A 22218-nucleotide genomic window follows, 5' to 3' on the forward strand; every position below is an offset into this window, starting at 1 on the left:
TCCGTAAGATAAGCGTGAAAATATTTGCTAACGCTCAGCCAAATCCCATGGAGTGGCATGCAGTACTATCGAACACAGTAATGTTAATACATAAATGAAGCTTCAAGTTTATCTATATATATAAAAATGAATGTTTGTATGTTTGTCCTTTATGGAATCGTGAACTATTGGACCGATCATGATGAAAATTTGTACGTATATGTATTTTTCCACGGAGAAGGTTTATAAGCTATGCCCATCCCTTTCCCGATTCAGGATTCCGCCCCACTGGTTACAGAAATACCCATAAGAAATGCATTGCAGCAAACATATGTTAACGTCTTTTCAAATTTTTAATCAGCTGTTCTTTGTAAACATATATTACACTTATAGTTTTAAAGCATAGAGTAAGCTTAAGAGAAACGACAAATTTTGTTTAAACTGTTTTTGCAATCACTGTTAAACATAGACTTTACTATCCAGATAATACAATTCAAATTTGACGTAAAAATTCACCTTTAACTGCAATATTTATTTAATATAAACCATGCTCATGCTTGATCAGAAGAGTAATGCAGATATCATAATTACTATCTTACGTTGGCTACAAATATAAAGAATGTCATAAAATCAACCTTAGTTGTTTTTTTTGACAGAAGTATGGTTCTCAAAACTCCGTGTGTACATATTCTCTCGATCGAGACAACAAAGCAAGCTCAATCGTGGCATCGGAGATATAACTAATTTAATCTAAAATTTATTATAGTAAAAAAAAAAAATTTACTAAGTAATATAAGGACTTCGGTTCTTAAGATTTGCGTGCGAAGCCGTGGGTAACAGCTAGATAGAGGCAGGAATATGGTACATACCTTCATAATACGCCCAAGAGGCTCACGATGGAACGACTATCAATTATCTCAGCAATGTTTAGAATGTGATAGAAAAAGAATAAGTGAATATAGTGTACTGTTTTCAACGGGAAATTGCGTGCGAAGCCGCGGGCAACTTTTGCAAAAAATTATTGAAATGCGCAGCAAAGCGCGCCGGGCCCGCTAGTATATATATATATATATATATATATATATATATATATATATATATATAATTTAATGTTTATCAGTATGTCCTTTGTGGAATCGTAAACTATTTTACAGATCATTATGAAAATTTGTATGTATATACATTTTTCCGCGCCGAAGGTTTATATGCTATACCCATTGATGTAACTCACCACCAGGCGGCGTTGCCGAATTTTTTTGAAAGATACAATTTTTCAATGCTCCTGCACACTATAAACTGAAATTACGAGACAATTACGTATATTAAATAGCCAAACACTATTTGAAGGCGCTAAGTTTTGATGTATATTTGTCTTTAAGATAAATTTCTGGTTGAACTTAAAACTTGGGTGTTTGACCACTTTATAATAAAGTGCATGTACGTGTACAATGGTTATAAACGTACACAAAATTCTTGATTGTGGCAACAAGACAAACTGTACATCGTCGTTGGGAATATAATTCACTTGAACCAGAAGCGGGCAAAGCTTACGAAAAGCGTGCGAAGCCGTGGGAAACATCTAGTAATATATAAAATTTCTTGTCAAAGGTTGATTTAATTTTTGAGTAATGGTACAGACAGACAAAAATAAAATGTACTCAACCATTCAACTTATACGCTCAACTAATTATGGTGGGAAATACGTTTTCAACTTTTGAATTTAAAGAGTTATTAAATTTTGTATTTGGTAGGAAAGAAACTACTCTGCTGCCTCAAAGAAATTACTGCTTTCGCTGCTATCTTGCGACATCGTTTCCTGTAGGCTCTACAAAGTGATACTTTCTGGCCGTAAGACACAAAGAACCATTTACTTGAAGATGAAAACGCACTGACCCACTTCTTTCTCTTTAGTGTCATTGTTGCTCCACATTAAAACGAAGATTAATCTCGGCCGACTCACGCTTCTCGGGGTTCAAGGGTCCTCAACACCTCGGCTCACCCTCTCTCGCCGTCGTATCGTAGGGTCTCAGGGGTGAAGTCGTACTCCAACAGGAAACAAAGCCGTGTTGCTCACATCACTTGAGCACTGCACTTTTACTTGTTTGTCACAAGTCATGGCATGTTTTAAAATGGATGAATATGTGTTAATTTACTTTGTAATCTTGTTATTTGGAAGCAGACATTAGTACAAGACCGAGATTTGGTTGGACCCTGCGATCAATAAATTTGTAAGTGGCAGTATTAAAAGGGTTTTTAGAATTTTTAACCAGTTAACTATAATGTGAGGTTCTTAATAACAATGTAGGAGTACGCCAGATCACAACACTGGCTTTGCTAATGTAATACGCAAAATTCAACCCCATAGCCAGGGCCCGATTAACCAGTAGGCTAAGTAGGCTGCAGCCTAGGGCGCGAGACCGGTGACGATTTTAGGGGGGCGCTTCGGAGTTCAAGATGAAGTGCTTTTTATATGTAGTAAATAAAATGGTATGGTCTAAAACTTCACTATACATTTTTGTACATTATTTACACATCCACCTAGACCTTAGATTTACTCCATTTACTTAAAAATAACTATTAAGTAGAAAAAGAAATTAATTAATAGCGATTAGTGACAACGCATAGTAATTATCGTAACGGTAGGGAAACTAAAAGGGAAATTTTGCTTCGCGCGAGGGGCGCCGCCGGCCGCCGCCCTTCGCCGTTTGCAACACTGACGCTCTCTGACAGATAGAGACAGAGTGTAGCTGCAGCTGCAGTCAGTCGTCTCCTCGTCTGCACTGTTTGTTTTAGGCCTATGGCCTATGAATTATTTGGACTTTCGTTGTGATTAATTGGTGTCATTGCTCGTTATTATAAACACTTGACATTTATTCGTAAGTCGAGTAGAGTGTTTGATACTGAAATATTAGAAGAAGCAGTGGTTTGCTTGTTTTACATATGTAGGCTACATTATGAGTAAAAAACCCAAGTGGTTCCGAATACCGTAAACGGGCCCGGGAGCGTAACGAACGGGAAAGTGCTCTTCTAAATAAAATTCATAGACTAGATGATTTTTTCAATAAACCCGAAACTCCCAGTTGTTCTGCTGAGACATTGCCGGTCGTCACGGGAACTGAACGAAACGTTGTGAGTGAGGACAGCGGTGTTATAGTGAAAGTGGAAGTGATTCAGCAGCCTGCCAGTGCCACTGCTACCGATGTCTCAGACACCACAACGGAAATTGCACCTGTACACGTCCCTTCACCACCATCAACCGAGCAAATAGCAGATTTGGGACATCAGTTGCAAGATTGTGTACCAGCAAATAAAGAGGTAACCGATTCAAAAAATCTTGATGATCCCGCTTTATGGCTGGTAAATGAGGCATTGCGTGAATACTTTGCAGTGCACAGCATCAATCAAAATGACAGTGGGGATTTTTCCCAATCAAAGCGGCAGTATTCTGACCAAAACCGTTATTTGAACAAAGCTTGTTTTTTCAAAAAACTTGTAAATGGAGAGATTGTAAAAAGAACTCATTTAGTTTATTCCAAATCAACTGGCTATGTATACTGTGCTCCTTGTAAGCTCTATGGGGGGACGACTGCCTTAGCTACATGCGGCTTTAATGATTGGAAAAATTCACACAAAATTCAAGAACATGATAATAGTCTAGAGCACAGAGAATGTGTGAACAAATATTTGACCCGGATGAATGCACCTCAGAGAATTGATCCAAAACTACTTGAGCAACATCAAGTAGAAGTGAAGTATTGGAGAGATGTATTGTCAAGAGTTGTTGAAGTAGTTAAGTATTTAACTTCTCGAGGGCTTCCGTTTTATGGTGAAAATGAAATTTTGGGGTCAACCAGTAATGGTAATTTCCTTGGCTGTATCGAGCTTTTGTGCAAGTTTGATCCTTTCATGGCTGACCATGTTGCTCGTTTCGGAAATAAAGGTAAAGGAGTGCCCTCATACTTATCTTCCACGATCGTTAACGAGTTTATTACTCTGTTAGCTGACAATGTTAAATCCAAAATCGCGTCAGATATCAAGAATTCTAAGTATTTTTCGATTATTGTCGACTCTACTCCAGATGTTTCCAATGTGGATCAATTGACTTTTGTCATTCGTTTTGTAGCACCTGACGGGTCACCTAATGAGCGGTTCATAACGTTCATCCCAAATTGTGGCCATAAAGGGGAAGATATGGAGAAGGCTGTGATAAATACTCTTGAAAGTTTGAACTTAAATATCAGTGACTGTAGAGGTCAGAGTTACGACAATGCAAGTAACATGTCTGGGTGTTACAAGGGGCTTCAAAATCGAATCAAAGAGCAAAATCCTCTTGCTCACTACGTTCCTTGCGCAGCTCATTCGTTACAGCTAGTAGGTTCGACCGCTGCAGAAAGTAGTAGTAGTTCTGCTGAATATTTTGCCCTGGCACAGCAAATGTACAACTTTTTCCATTCATCTACACACAGATGGGAAATTCTCTTGTCGCAATATGACAAAGAATGTTTGACAGTCAAGACCCTTTCGAAAACTCGCTGGAGTGCAAGAGCAGATGCCAGTAAAGCCATGCACAAGTCATATAAACAAATAATCGCAGCGTTACAAGACATCACTTCAAACGAAGAAAATAAAAAAGACGTACGACTTGAAGCCAAACAACTGATAGAGAAGCTCCAGTCTTTGGAAATGACCATGATGATTTGTTTTTGGAATAAAGTACTCATGAAGTTTCATGACATCAGTGTACGACTTCAATCTGAAGATGGAGACTTAGATCAGACAGCACTTTCGTACGAGCTCCTAGAGTCTTTTCTAAGTTCATTAAGAAATGAGGAACAATTTTCTAACTTTGAAAGTGAGGCAAAGCTTATGTGCAATTCTCAAGAGTACAAACAAGACAATACAAGGAAAAAGAAACCAAAAATCCCTTTTGGAGAAAGCAAAGAGGGGCACACTGAGTTTGATGGGCGGAAATCATTCCTGATAAATTGTTACTACAAAGCAATTGATACACTCCTAGGGCAACTAACAAGGAGAAAATCAATTTATGTCACACTACGAGACTCCTTCAACTTTTTATGGAATTTGAATAAAATTGAGAGTTCAATCTTGAAGGAAAAGGCAACAAAGCTAATGAATGAATATTCAACAGACCTAGATGATTCATTTCCAGATGAGTGTTTGTATCTTCAAAAATTTTTAAAAGATGATAATACATTCTATGAAGAGGAAAATGTACTGTCAGACAGAATGGAGGAAAAGAAGAAAGTCAAACCGACCGGGACTAAAGCCTACAGGCTATTGAAACATGTAAAAACCCTAAAACTTGAATCTCTTTTTCCGAACGTGGAAGTGGCATTGCGGATCTTCTTGAGCATGGCGGTGTCTAATTGCAGCGGAGAAAGATCCTTTTCTGCTCTTACTCGAGTCAAGAATTATTTGAGGTCGACTCTACGGCAAGAAAAACTCCAGGCACTCGCTCTCTTATTTATAGAAAGTGACTATGTACAGCTCGTTCCGTTTGATGACTTGATCGATGCGTTTGCCTCATCAAAAGCACGGAAGAAAGACTTTGTTTAATCAGGGAATATATCGTCATGAGAAAATAAAAAGTTCTTTTGTTAACAGTAGGCCTAATAATTTTATAGTTCTAGCTCATTGTTTGTTATTGTGATTAAATGTTCAAGTCACCAAGTTGTATACCAAAGTCTAATGTCATTTCTATGTAACATAATGTACTTGAATAAACCAGAGAAAGTTGATGACCAATTTGACCATGTTCATTGATTTATTATAAATCCTTTTCAGTGATTTACAGTTAAAACGCTAATTAAACAGGCTATACGTAGCTACTAAGCTTTCTTATTAAAATGGAAAACAATAAAATCTCCATTATTATGGCAGCATTTATACTGAAGTAAGAGATAAAATTCACATAATTTTAACAGCCTTAAAATTACAGTATGCATTTTAATTTATTTTGAAAAAAATAAGCCTACAGATTTTTTGAAAGTAACATTACAAAGTGCTGAACTTTGAATTTTGTGACTATTTAATGATAGTAATCTACAAAAAATGTATAAGAATTAAAAACTCATGTAAGGTTTGGCTGTAGCTAGGACACATTTTTGTATGTCCTACAAAACCAGTGGTAAATAAGAACCCTTGATTCTCTTTAAAGAATGTTACCTACAAGTCTACAACAATAGACCATATTCCATTTTAAAGATACAAATAAATGCTCAGCAGTAAGCATCCTTTCCCTTTGCAAGTTTGCACTTTCTATAATTTTGCTGTTTTTGTTCGTTTGTTTGTGTGTTTTTAGGAAATGACAGCAAACAGCATAGTTCTTTTAACCGTTGAATTTGAACATATTACATAGCAGTTTATACATACATGTATCATTAGACCTTTGAACAATAATTAAAGTTTATAGTTAGTTGCTGAATGTTGTTCTTTTCCTAAAGTTTAATACTCTAAATGGTCTCTCTCTGTAATGGTCTTTAAATTTAAGTAAGTTGAAATTTTATTACAAAAATATAATATGGCCGCTATACAGCAGAACACTTTTTATTATTGAAAATTGACAGAGGGAAGCCGGCCGGAAACCGTTGGGGGGGGGGGGGGCGCGAAGTACAAGATAGCCTACGGGCGCCAAAAACCTTAATCGGGCCCTGCCCATAGCATATTTAATTCTCGAGATGAATGGAAATCCGACAGAAAATCAATTTTACCACCTTCCTGAATGAGGCTCTTACGTCATCGATCTCAATCCTGCCTATGAAATTTCTCCGAAAATTTATGAAAATTCGAAAATTTCGAAAATCATTCTCGAGAGGGCCTGCTGACACTAAGCTAAATCCCATGAAGGTATGTCCACCATCAAATGCGATGTTGCCATAGAGGAGCTTATGTACTTGTAAACAGTATTTCAAGTATATAGCTCAAATAATTGTCGACATATTTTCAGAAAAAAGCAAATTGAGTCGGCCAAATACACACACAAACAGAATAGAATAGTTTCGGCAATTTTAGTGATAGCATAAATATACAAGGATTTCAAGTCTGTACTGTAGTATAATTCGTTCTTAGGATATCTTGTGGAAATATGAGCTTCGCTAACGCTCAGCAAAAACCATTATGAGTTATTGCCTATATCAAAATGAAGTAGCTATGATAAGAAAGGTTAATTCAATTGAATTTTGAGTTAGCTCTAGATCCGTGTACCCGATGAGACAAAAGGCTACCACATCACCTAGTATTTATAAGTGTCTCTGATGTCTAAACAATGTAAATGTTTCGTTTTGAGCTTCTTCGTCGTCGATTTAGTTTTTATATCTTCTGAGAACAGAATCAAATCCAGAATCCAGGAGTCAAATCTGAAACAGCATCAGATACCAGACGCTGCAATAAAGTTAGGTGAACTGCAGCTAAACTCAAAACAAATAAAGCTTATTTCAAAATTTCAAGTCTGGCAGAGTGAGTTACAGCCGGGCGTAAGAAAAAGTGCCAGCCTCTAAGTGATAGACTACTCTAACACTTTGCCAATAAATCCTTTATTGTGTCAGAAAAAGTCTGTTTTAGCAATCGTCACATATTACCCATAAATTTGATGTTTTGTGAAACAATTTATTCCTAACTAAGTATTTTGTTACACATATATAGTTTTTGTATTTTTTTTATCAAACAAACACACAAACAGTCACATCAAATGCAGACCTTTTGTTTTACATCATCAATTTTCCCAAAGGCTCATTGTGAACACATCCAGCACCATATGTCGTTTCACACAAGCTCTGAATTGCCTGCGATGGGATCAATTGCTGTTCTGCCCCAGGGGTCTTTTAATTAGTCTAAAGCAAACTGTACTGCAAATATTCGCTTACTGCCTGCCGGTCGCTTTGGATCCAGTAGTAGCCTGGGGCTCACACTAGAAGTAGTGACTGCCGAATAGTAGGCCTGCACCGAACCTACAGTAAGGGCCACGAAAGAGTACAGTTTGCGGCAACCAATAGAATGGACAGGTTCGTGCGACGTTGCCACACAGCACGTTAACTGCCGTCGGCACGACACGCTTCTGTTACAAAGGGGAACATGTTTGGCAACGTCGCTCAGTTCTCATTGGCTGTTCCAAGGTCACGAGCCAAATAGGCTCCTCCCTCAACTGCACTCTCTGGTGGGCCCCACTGTAGTCATATTAACAATTGCATTGCATGATTACTTCCAAACTGTTAAGTAGAGACGTTAAATTGTAAGTAAAGATCACTTAAACGTCTCTGAAGGTTGTAAAATTCAATTCAGCATCGGTTATGAGTAAGTTTTCACAGTTGTGAATCTGTTCTACAGATTATTCAGCAATTGTTATATGTGCAAACGTTATTGCGTGCATTTGTATATTAAAAAATTTATAAACTTTAAATTTACATATTTCTCTATTTTCCTTATATTATATCAGGGCCTATAACTGAATAATATTTTATACGTAACTATAATGTATAATCATATGAAAATAAAATATTTTGTATTATGTTTTGTTTATATTGTTTACAATACCATTCGGTTAAAAAGATATATTATGTAATGTTTACATTTCGTTTTTAAATCTGATAATTTAGATTGTATTTTGTAACAATATATTAATATTAGGCTGTTTATTTATTCATTTCAACGGTACCCCATTTACAAAATAAGCTTTAATACAATACTTACATGATTCAACAATTATATAAACATTTAGTATTGACACTATTTATAACTAATTATTGTCAAAATATAAATAAGATAAACAGACTGAGATGTAATAAAAATATACTTAAATAAATGTAAAGCAAAATAAAACAAAAATCAGTATGAATAACAAACAATTTATAGTAAAAGAGACAACAAAAACCAATTTTATTAATCATACAACACAACAATTCCGCAACAGGTATAATTTTCAAAATATCAATAAAAGCAGTAATCTAATAAAATACAACAATAATAAATATCTATGGAAACATAAGAAATATTTAAAAACTAAGCTATTCTTCAAATAAGACCACCATTAATAATTTGACGGTAACGTAACGGTAACTAGCTGGAAATTGTAAGATTCTTTATGAGTAACGCAATAACTTATTAAGTAAGTACTATGTATTCGATAATACTCCTGTACCAAGCATTTATCGAGTACAAAGATCAGGTCTGAGGTACCGCTATAACGGGAAGTACTGCCGAGTACTTTCTAGCTGGTATTTGTAACTGTTATTGTTGAGTACTTGTGACGGTTGTAACGGGCACTGAGAAATTAACTATAATTGTTGTTGAGTACCTGTGACGGTTGTAACGGGCACTGAGAAAGTAACTGTTGTTGTTGAGTACTAGTGACGGTTGTAACGGGCACTGAGAAAGTAACTGTTGTTGTTGAGTACCTGTGACGGTTGTAAAGGGCACTAAGAAATAACTGTTGCTATTGAGTACCTGTGACGGTTGTAACCTGCACTGAGAAAGTAACTGTTGTTGTTGAGTACCTGTGACGGTTGTAACGGGCACTGAGAATGTAACTGTTGCTGTTGAGTAGCCGTGACGGTTGTAACGGGCACTAAGAAAGTAACTGTTGTTGTTGAGTACCTGTAACGGTTGTAACGGGCACTGAGAAATATTCTTTTAGCACACCTCTGACTGGAATCCCGAAACTACAGTCCGACCAGACGTATTCTCCTCACGTATTTATCACAGCTGGTTGGTTATAAGCACGCGAACCATATGTTTTTAGGTGTCTAAATTTGTTGTGTAAATGAAGCGGAACGGTCGGACTCCGCAGACTAGTGGTTATAGTCTCGGCTCTCTAACCGAGACATCACGGGTTCGAATCCCGGGGAGGTCCACAAATGTAATAATAACAAAAACCAGTGCACTTCGAAGCCGGCATAGTTGACGCTGAGGCTTAAATGAGATTAGTAGGGAAAAAACTGTCGGACAGGTCTTGTACGTCACAGAATCAAGAGTACGGTCGAGCTCCGTTCCGGTTCCAACAAAAGAGGCAGTTCCGATATTCGCGGTGTAGTGTGAGACCCGATTTGGAACAGTATAATGCTCTCCAATACTGACCAATATGACTTATTACACAGTAACTTGCTAGAAATAACTTTTTAATTTTAATCGGAAACAACCTTCCACTATTTTGTTGGCAATAACATATTTCATTATTAAGATTTGTTATCTTTTTTGGATCACCTTAAGGTTTAATGTAGTCTATATCAATCCATATTAATTTAAATTTTGTTTATAATTCAAGGGTTGGGATTATAATAGTTGAGATAAATAAATAAAATAATGTGTCAAACTCTGGGAAAGCTGTAAAGTGCATTTTACAAATTTGAATAATGCCTGATCGATGATGAATTAAAGTGATAATAGGATCTCGTACATTTGTACATATATAAAAAGAGACCCCAACGTTTCGGGATTGGAATCTATCATCTTCGTCATGTGTTAAGAAACTGTAAGACATAAGATTAAGTATGGTCAAAAATGACTAGAAATCCAGTACTTTTACTGTGTTTTTGGTGGCGATGACCTTGCTGAAATCGTGGATCGTGGACTAAAGTTACGACGCCGTACAACTTCTTCAGTTGTTATTGTACATGCTTTATTTTAATCATGCATGGGATAATGCTGCTTAACTTTGACACCTGATGAAGACGACAGATTCCAATTCTCGAAACCTAGGGTTCTATTTTAAAACTTCTAACGGTCAGATTCCGTTGTATGCCCCCAACGCTTAAACTTATTTCAATGAACTTAGAACGTTATAAAACAATGTAGTTGAATAACAGGACTAAAATTCTATCAATCAACAAGCATTTCCATGTATTGCGATCGGTATTGTTGTCGCTGTTACCTTATCTTTCTCGAGAATCCCGATTACGGCAGGCCGCGCGGCACATGATTATTTTTGGTGGCGGAGTGTGATCAAGAATAAAAACAAGTATTGTGTTTTTTTTTTTTAAATAAAGAGTTTAGTTTTTGTTTAGTAATGTTTGTTTTTGTTGAATTTTTGTGTTTAGAGAAATGTAGGGGTATGGTCGATATAATACGTAAGTACCCTTTTTTCTTAGCTAGTAACCAATTGTAATTCATTATAATCATACGTAAATGAAAAATTAGCGTTGGGGGCATATAACGGAATCTGACCCTTCTAACGATTGCAAATGTCCAACATCCTAATATCGCTACGATTACTATTTTATTATCTTCATTGGTCAAATACGAGTACGATACTTCTGATTTTTAAACTGTCCTAAGAACACATTTTTTATATGGAGATTTACTTTTAGTTAGTTCCAAAATTTTACCACTTAAAACATACTGATTAATGATACCTGTACGATGTTGTAAAATGACTCAAAATATATTAATTAAAAGTAAAATATTACAATTACATAATAAAGCAAGTCGTCATGTGCTTACGTAAGGTCTCAAAAAGATCTGATAAATGGATCAAATTGTGTCAATTTACAAAGTATTAGAATTATATGAATCCACTAATCAAACAAGGTATGAACAGGTTACGCCATACCAAATGTTGCGTAACAGCCTTCGCTGACATAGTGTCTAAATTTCAAGTATCACATGTGTTACTATTTCATATGTAAAATTGTTTTATTCTTAAATTTTCTCGTTGCAATCACGGTTACCCATCAGATTAATGTAAAAATGTTCGCTAACGCTCAGCCAAATCCCACGGAGTGACATGCATCATTGTTAACTCAATTCTGTTCCTATAGAACTGAAGCTTCATACAACATTTCAAATGTTAGGTCTCTTCGTTTTCAATATACCTAGCGAATAGACAGACAGACAGAAATAAAAATTTTCGAGCCCCTCGAGTTTTCCTATAACTCAGCCAGTAACACAAAAGAATACTTTATAAAATGGAACTCGTCGCGAAATTAGAACATTAGAGATCTGAAAATAAAAAATTGCCAGAATTTCATGGGATCATATGAAACCTTGAGCAAAGATCAAGATTCAAGATCAAGAATCAATATTTCTCAAAAGCAAAGAAAATGAAGATCAAGAAGAAGAAGGAAAAGGAAAAGAAGAAAGGAAGAAGGAAAAGAGGAGAAGAAGATTTTTCAAGATTTTCTTAGCAAAGTTCTTTTTACATTCTTTCTTTTAAAGTTTATGTTACATTTTAAAATGTACGTTTAAATGTGTCGCGCGATGTGGAGAAAAATTGTAATATAATATTTACATATATTTGCCAAACCCATCCTTCTTTCCTACTTTTTACATCAGCATATCATGGCCCCCCAATTAAGCTCGAATGCTTTAATGTCAGCAGCTCCAACATGGTATACATTGCCCTGTGGATCTTCCCGGATTATAGGCGTATCCCATGGGAGCTGACAACTCCCTCAAATAGGGGGGGAGTTACCCAAAATTCCGTGAGTAGTCCAGATTGTGGATGGGGTTATGGGAACATTTGCTATATTGAGAGTAGGGTTCTTCTATCCCTTCCTACCCACCCTTTCATCGTATCCGTATAGAAATAATTTTTTTTGTCGACCCCGCCGGAGGGGGAGGTTGTGGTATGTAACCGCCACGGTGATCGGGTCTGTCAATGTGCAGGAGCTAAACGGGCGACCTTTGACCGAATATCGGAACGGGCACAATAAGGCCGATTATCGGTGAACGGGTTTGGTCGAGTACGCACTTGTGGTGGAGGAGCGAGCGGACGTGTACGCTGACGGACGTTGGAGACTGGACGGGTATCCGTGAGTTGGACGTAGTTTAAATTAAGTCTCAAGTGTAATACATATTTTTATTACAATTTAGGTGCCAATAAATTATGGCGGGCTAGGCAGGTTAGACGGGGGATCGTGGGGGTTGAGGGGATCGGGAAATACGGGCAGCATGGTTCGGGTGTCGAGGGTCAATCCGTGTTTTAATTTTTAGGGGGTTTTAATTATGGGGGAATATTAATCTCGAATTCTAAATCAAAGCTGGCTAGAGGAGTGTCCCAGCATAATGACCGATCCGGGCCTTTTAGGGGGAATATAATTTTGGTTTGGTGTTAGGATCACCACGTGGTTGACCACTTCCGGAAAATAGGTTTAACTATTATGGTAATAATCTACCTTCGTCACAAATGTACGGTGCAGTATTATTTAGAAATCCTGTAAGTAAGCAGCATTGCTTATTCGGAAATAAAACTCCATTGGAAAATCCCAATTCAATAGGTCAGTTTGTTTGCGGGATATCGTGCGGCCAGACAGAAATGAAATTTTTCACCGCCTACAGCGATAGCCTTCGTTAACTCTCAACCAATCATTGAAAGTAATAACCGACTGTGTATTCGGGCGAAGTTCAATACTGATAATACTGTTTACATTAAACTGTATCAATAAACCAGATACCTAAAGCATCAAAGCGATTGTAATCACAAAACACTCATTACGTGATTGGCAAAATCGTGCTCGTAGTCAGGTCCACAGCTATTGCCGATTGTAATCACAAAACACTCATTACGTGATTGGCAAAATCGTGCTCGTAGTCAGGTCCACAGCTATTGCCGATTGTAATCACAAAACACTCATTACGTGATTGGCAAAATCGTGCTCGTAGTCAGGTCCACAGCTATTGCCGATTGTAATCACAAAACACTCATTACGTGATTGGCAAAATCGTGCTCGTAGTCAGGTCCACAGCTATTGCCGATTGTAATCACAAAACACTCATTACGTGATTGGCAAAATCGTGCTCGTAGTCAGGTCCACAGCTATTGCCGATTGTAATCACAAAACACTCATTACGTGATTGGCAAAATCGTGCTCGTAGTCAGGTCCACAGCTATTGCCGATTGTAATCACAAAACACTCATTACGTGATTGGCAAAATCGTGCTCGTAGTCAGGTCCACAGCTATTGCCGATTGTAATCACAAAACACTCATTACGTGATTGGCAAAATCGTGCTCGTAGTCAGGTCCACAGCTATTGCCGATTGTAATCACAAAACACTCATTACGTGATTGGCAAAATCGTGCTCGTAGTCAGGTCCACAGCTATTGCCGATTGTAATCACAAAACACTCATTACGTGATTGGCAAAATCGTGCTCGTAGTCAGGTCCACAGCTATTGCCGATTCTAATCACAAAACACTTATTACGTGATTGGCAAAATCGTGCTCGTAGTCAGGTCCACAGCTATTGCCGATTGTAATCACAAAACACTCATTACGTGATTGGCAAAATCGTGCTCGTAGTCAGGTCCACAGCTATTGCCGATTGCAGTGCTGCAACACGGTAATGAAATGGTTTAACGACCGATCTAGATTGAAACGTTCTTCTGTTATTGTTCCATTCTAAGTTCACAGTTAATACGGGAGATTGTGTAAGTTGTCGCGGTTTCGAGTTGGTTTGTAATGGAATCATATAATTAGTATTAGTAGTGGTATTAGTACAATTAGTAGTGGGAGTGCCGATGGCCGAGTGGTCGAAGACGTTGGACTTTGGGTCTGAGTTAGAGATAGCGCAGGTTCGAATACTGTCTGTGACCGTTGCACTTTCTATCAGTACCACCGACCTTGTACTGTATCGACTCTCCCCCTTATTCTGTTTGATAAGATCCTCGCATAGGCCAGTGGCCTATGAGGACGTGCAGAATAAGGCATAAAAGGAGATCGGCTTCTCCCTTTTTTTTAAATCAAATGTAAAAAAAGTCAAAGTTTATGAATGTCTTATTTTACCAGGTAAATTTAGGGCTCTCTCCCTCTCTCTCTAAAACACTTAAACTGGGGACCAACGCCTTAAAGGTGACTTCCGAATCCCCACCAATGGCCGGGCAGGTGGGCTGCTTGCAAGGACAGGATCGGCTCAGTGGCCACCCATCCAAGCAGCAGCTACGCTCGACGTTGCTTGATTCGCTTATCTTGCGATAACCGTTGTACACGCTACACTGCGCCATTGGCACGTACCTTTACACATTACTCATTAGTATTTGTAACAGCGGTTAAAATAACAATTTCTGTATGTGTGTATGTTTGTGCACTAGAAATATTGAGTCTTGGATTATTCCTATTTAGTATACGATTACATAACAGGAATTCTTGTCCTCTTTAAAATACGTTCTGGTGTACCCGAAACAGTTCGTTTTCAACACTGCTTTTAAATTATCCTCAATGCTGCTATTAGTCCACGAGGTGAAAACCATTTTGTATTGTATAAGCACATAATTTGGGTTTTTTAAAGTAAATAAATAAATTATCCCCAAGATAAATTTTATCGTCGCGATAGTCTTAGTGGAGGTCGAAATGGGAGAATATAGAAAGGTTAAGAACAAAAAAGCTGATTTTTTCACAGATATTTTTTGTACTCTTATACACTGAAAACTAACAGTCAGACACATAAATAAATGTCACAGCCAGCTAACCATATAAAATACCCTGTATTGGCGACTTCCAGTTCCTTAATCTAGTTGTCTAACGGTGATATAAGTATTACTCATGTGGCTATTAATTAACGCGGTTGATATCTTAAGTATATCAGGCTAGAAAAATGTCATCTGAGCAAAAATATCGAGTCTTATTTTAAACTCCCCCTCCCTATTTTTATTCATCAGAGTGGTGGAATTTACACACACATTTTAGTAAAAAGCGTGCAAATCTCAATTAAATGAAGAAGGAAGGATTGAATAGTACACCTGTTCTCATATTGCTACTTCACTCTTTCCCAGTTTTGTTTCATAAATGAATATAACGAACTAATAGAAAACACGTTGTTCAACCAGGTGTAAGCAAACCAACACATATTTTTGTGACACTTGTACATTTGTTAATCTTATAAGATATTTGCTCTAAATTGTCAGATTTTATAAAATGACATCATGTCAAAATTTTCCTATAAAAATATGACATGTATTCATGTATATCTGCCACACATATGAAGTTTAAAATTAAAAACGGATGTATGTATAAACAGCAACTAGCGTAGTGAGAGATGGTTAAAAGTAAATATTTTAATTAATAATATTAGCAGCCATTTTTCCTTTCTTCTTGGTTTCTATTTTAGTCATATTATATAACAAACTGAACAAGGAAGCATTGAACAAGTAGAACCCGCATATAAGAGTGGACATACATCATGTAATGAATGTCAAATTACAGTGTTGCGGGGACGGTTAGCGGGCTACCCGAGTGGCAAGATAACCCGTAACAATGTTCACCTTGAAGAGTAGGAACTCAAGAGATGACTCGGTACATCGGGTTAAAATAAGTTTATTGAAAATAGTCACTTGGCACAACTCTGTTCACAACATGTAAAATGAAAACACCTGTATAAAATTACTACTGAGAATAAACTATTAACACTATACTTTGTGGTACTTATGTTTCACAATTCCAACATCTAACTATTCTGCCTACTACCGCGACCGGTTCCTCGCTGTGCAGTCTTCGGAGACTGATCCCAACACCGTGACCGTTCCTCACTGTGCAGTCTGCGGAGACTGATCCCAACACCGTGAACGTTCCTCACTGTGCAGTCTGCGGAGACTGATCCCAACACCGTGACCGTTCCTCACTGTGCAGTCTTCGGAGACTGATCCCAACACCGTGACCGTTCCTCACTGTGCAGTCTGCGGAGACTGATCCCAACACCGTGAACGTTCCTCACTGTGCAGTCTGCGGAGACTGATCCCAACACCGTGACCGTTCCTCACTGTGCAGTCTTCGGAGACTGATCCCAACACCGTGAACGTTCCTCACTGTGCAGTCTGCGGAGACTGATCCCAACACCGTGACCGTTCCTCACTGTGCAGTCTGCGGAGACTGATCCCAACACCGTGACCGTTCCTCACTGTGCAGTCTTCGGAGACTGATCCCAACACCGTGACCGTTCCTCACTGTGCAGTCTTCGGAGACTGATCCCAACACCGTGAACGTTCCTCACTGTGCAGTCTTCGGAGACTGATCCCAACACCGTGACCGTTCCTCACTGTGCAGTCTGCGGAGACTGATCCCAACACCGTGAACGTTCCTCGCTGTGCAGTCTTCGGAGACTGATCCCAACACCGTGACCGTTCCTCACTGTGCAGTCTGCGGAGACTGATCCCAACACCGTGAACGTTCCTCACTGTGCAGTCTGCGGAGACTGATCCCAACACCGTGAACGTTCCTCGCTGTGCAGTCTGCGGAGACTGATCCCAACACCGTGACCGTTCCTCACTGTGCAGTCTGCGGAGACTGATCCCAACACCGTGAACGTTCCTCACTGTGCAGTCTGCGGAGACTGATCCCAACACCGTGACCGTTCCTCACTGTGCAGTCTTCGGAGACTGATCCCAACACCGTGAACGTTCCTCACTGTGCAGTCTTCGGAGACTGATCCCAACACCGTGACCGTTCCTCACTGTGCAGTCTGCGGAGACTGATCCCAACACCGTGAACGTTCCTCGCTGTGCAGTCTTCGGAGACTGATCCCAACACCGTGACCGTTCCTCACTGTGCAGTCTGCGGAGACTGATCCCAACACCGTGACCGTTCCTCACTGTGCAGTCTGCGGAGACTGATCCCAACACCGTGACCGTTCCTCACTGTGCAGTCTGCGGAGACTGATGACTACTGCTGCGCCTCGCAGGGCTTAAATAACACAACCCATTAAGAGCGATTATCGCTCTGTACATATCATTGTCCAAAGTGCTAATGATCTGTAGATTGCTGTGTGAGCAGTGACAATTTGTTAATGATAATGTTGTATATCTATTACTTATCTAACGTCTACTCTTCTCACGCTAACACTATTCCAGTTATTGATACACATTAAATAATACATACTATCATGGCCACATGTTCTTACATACTAATATGAGTACAAAATAATGTTACTATACAACAACAGGCTGCGCTAAGGTGCATGCAAAACCTCGTCATTTAATTTTTAAAATGACCTAGGGATAAACAGATAGACAAACAATGATACAGGAAGGGAAAATTTTGTACCTCCCTTCCCCCGGTAGATATAACAGAGAACTGTTACAACCTACTGAGTGATATGTTTCGTTGACGCTCAGCTGAATCCTATAGATAGATATGCACCACCATATATATCGTTCTCGTCTATGTAAAAATGAAGTTTCGTGCCAAATTTAAAGTCCAAAGATGAAATATTTCTCGAGATATCTTATTTGTTTGTTTTAATGACCAGCTATATACCTCACAGGATACATCCTCACTTGATTATTTTTTCTACACTAAAGGTCACCAAGTGATGATGTGGTACGAGTATATGTTGGGGTACTTTAGCCACACTATGTGACTAATGTTGCATGAGTGTATTTAGTTTGTTTACAATGTATTCATTCTGCGATTTTGTAGTTGCCATCATATTTACCCTGAAGACTAATGTAAAAATGTTCGCAAACGCTCAGCCAAATCGAATAAAGAAAGAGACGTTCACCATAATCTAACTCGGTTTTGCCTATATAGAAATGAAACTTAATTAAAAATTCTAAGTGTGGGTCAGTTTGTTTTCGAGGTATTGCGTGGACAGGAAGACATAAAATTAACGTTTTTCCAGTCCCTAGAGTTATAGGCTTCACCAACAACTAGCCAGCACAACAAAGAATACTTCATAAAAAGTGAATCGTTGCGAAATAGACTTTTAGAGTTCTGAAATGAGTGCGTGGCAGAATTTAATGAGGTTTTTTTAAGTTCTTTAAGTTTTAAAGTGTAATACGATCAACATTGTTTAGAAATCCTGTAATATAAACTCCATCGTTGCACTATCTACAACTTTTGTGACTATAAACAACAAATGAATGTAGTGCTGATTCGAGCGGTCTATTTCTAAACTTCACTCGCCTTTATAATTAACCGGTTACCGGTAAATGTTCACTACTCTATTTTGCCGTGTACATTCTAATGCAATTGCCTATCTAATAATGAAGTTTAAATTCAATTACGCCACTGCTGTGTATCACGGTGTTCCGTGATGAGGCCGCTTTGTTGTGTGAACTACTTCTAAAACGAATTAACTTTGATTGAATTCAGCACAGAATTAAACACTATATTTTCAACATCATTTAGCACGTATTCGTATAATTTTATACGAAAAGGCTAAACTCTTAACGTACATTTTGTTTGATTGATTATACAGGGTGAGTCTAAAAGGACTTTATATATATTGACTTTATATATTGAATGTACTTACAGACTTGATATATGTGTCATTTTGTAGCAAATTACTTCAAGTTTATTTTCATATTCTTATTTCGGTTCGATGTGACTTCCATTAGTGATACGGCAAACATCCCACCGGTAATCAATTTCTCGCCACACACCCGTTGTAGCAAATCTGGCGTAACTTCAGCAACCGCAGCTGTGATTCTTCTTCTTAGATCTGCAAGACTGGCTGGTAGACACTTTATCTTTAATGAAACTCCATAGAAAAAAATCCATAGGAGTCAAATCGGGGGAACGAGGTGGTCATGCAATTGGTCCTGAACGCCCAATCAAGAGACCTGGAAAACGACCGTTTAGGAAATCCCTAACATCTGTTAGGTAGTGAGGTCGTGCTCCGTCTTGCTGGTAGTAGAAAGGAGCATCCTGTTGTTCATCTTCATCAATTTGAGGAATAAAAAAAATCTGCAACCTATCAAGGTAAATGATACCAGTGACAGGAAAATGGCCCGTACACTTTAAATTTACTCATCGCACAAAACACATTCACTTTTGGACTGTCCCGAACTCGTTCAAGGGATTGTCTTGGGTTTTCGTTCCCCCAGATTCTGCAGTTATGGGTGTTCACTTTACCACTGATATGAAAGGTACTCTCATCACTGAAGATTATTGAGTTCAGAAATGTCTCATCTTCCCCCATTCGATCCAACATTACAGCACAGAATTCTCCACGAGCAGCTTTATCTAAATCAGTTATATGTTGTACCATCGTAAGTCTGGATGGTTTTAAGTGCAAACTTCTCCGTAGCACTCGCTAAACTGTCTTTTGTGGAATTCCAGTCTCCCACAGCTGCACGCCGCGTTGATTTTTGATGACTACGGGCAAATATTTCCCTGACCTGTTCCACAGTAGTATCACTAACCTGTGGGCGACCTGGCGATTTCTCATGACGAACACATCTACCTATCTCGCAACAATTCTTGTGCCAACTGTAAACAGAAGGCCTGCTTTGAGGGTCTCTTCCGTATTCTGTGCGAAATCTACGCTGATCACTTGTAGCAGAGTTTGTTTCATGAAACAATAACACGCAGCGAGCACTAGTGAAAGTAGCCATTTTAGTACAGACAAAGCTGGCGCTCGCAGTGGCTGAACTTGGTACTACAGCACTACGGGAGTCAAACTTGAAGTAATTTGCTACAAAATGACACATATTTCAAGTCTGTAAATAAAGTCAATATATATATATATATATATATATATATATATATATATATATATATATATTATATATATTACAGGGTGTCAATTAAGTCTGGAACCTCTTTTTTAATTCTTGAACCATAATAGAAAGAAATACCAAAGTTCCCACGTGCTTACTGGTGGTTACCGGGCGAAATCTTTCGCTAGGCGTAACTCGCTAACGAAGCGTTTCCGGGCATATGGTTATATGAACTTTTTTACTTGTTTTTTAGCTATAGAATAAGCTCCCGAGAGATTGCCGTTTAGGTTTTTTTGAATCACTCCAATTAAAGTCTGGAACCTCTTTTTTAATTTTTAAACCACAATATAAAAAAATACCAAAGTTCGCACGTGCTTACTGGTGATAGTAACGCACATATCTGCCCAATTACCGACCAGATGATCCCTTTGGGGACGGTCCACAAGGAGTCAGTCAAAATTCTTTAAAATAGCAGCATAGGTCGAGTTTGGTATCAAATTAAAGGGTCTTACTTAGCAGAGTACAATGCCGCAAACCGGACTTAAAAAGGTGGATTTCATTCAGTAGTTATAGCTATTTGCATTTTAATACAATTGAACAATGTAAATTATTAAGTATTACAAGTAAACACCAATTTTTAAGTACCTGTGATCAAGTAAGTGTTCAAAATGTTCCCCTCCCATCATCTGGACAATGTAGTAATCGAAGCCAGGAATCAATAATTATTACCAATAACACAACTACTGTTAGAATGTGAAAGTGGCAGATTGAGTCATACACAGCATCCACAGAAACTTTAACGTTTGGGCAGGTATTATAGCAAATCAAATTATGGGCCCCATTATTTATCAATGGGCAATTTAAATGGTGACTCGTATCTAGCAATGCTCCAAAATGAGATAATTCCTGCACTACAAGCTGCTCTTGGTCGACAATTTTAAAGAATTTATTTTCCAACAAGATGGATCGCCACCAACACTTTGCTCTCCTTTGTTAGAGAATACTTGGATACAATATTCCTTCATTTATGGATTTGGAAGACGTGGTTGCAGTAGAGTGGTCCTGCTCGTTCCCCTGATTTATCTCCGCTGGATTTTTTTCTTTGGGGATATCACAAAGATAAAGTTTATCGTACTAAGCCTCGAGATTTGGCGCACCTCAGAAATCTCATAGTCCAAGAAGCTCAAGATATTCCTCGTGACTACCTTCAAACTGCAGTGGATGACTTTTTACAACCGCCTAGGACATTGCCAGACGATGGTAGGGGAACATTTTCGAACACTTACTTTTGATCACAGGTACTTAAAAATTGGTGTTTACTTGTTAATACTTAATAATTTACATTTTTCAATTGTTTTAAAATTAAATAGCTATAACTACTGAATGAATCCACCTTTTTAAGTCCGGTTTGCGGCATTGTTACTCTGCTAAGTAAGACCTTTAATTTGATACCAAACTCGACCTATGCTGCTATTTAAGAATTTTGACTGACTCCTGTGGACCGTCCCCCAAAGGGATCATCTGGTCGGTAATTGGGCAGATATGTGCGTTACTATCACCAGTAAGCACGTGCGAACTTTTGGTATTTTTTTATATTGTGGTTTATAAAAATTAAAAAAGAGGTTCCAGACTTAATTGGAGTGATTCAAAACTAAACGGCAATCTCTCGGGAGCTTTTTCTATAGCTAAAAACAAGTAAAAAAGTTCATATAACCATATGCCCGGAAACGCTTCGTTAGCGAGTTACGCCTAGCGAAAGATTTCGCCCGGATTTCAGAACCCTTGGTGAAGTCAGGCCGTATAAAAATGGTAAAGGTAGTTACAAAGATACAAATACGATTGTTTTTTATGTTTTATA

This window comes from Homalodisca vitripennis, chromosome 7 (assembly GCF_021130785.1).
Source record: "Homalodisca vitripennis isolate AUS2020 chromosome 7, UT_GWSS_2.1, whole genome shotgun sequence".
NCBI classification, from domain to species: Eukaryota; Metazoa; Arthropoda; class Insecta; order Hemiptera; family Cicadellidae; genus Homalodisca; species Homalodisca vitripennis.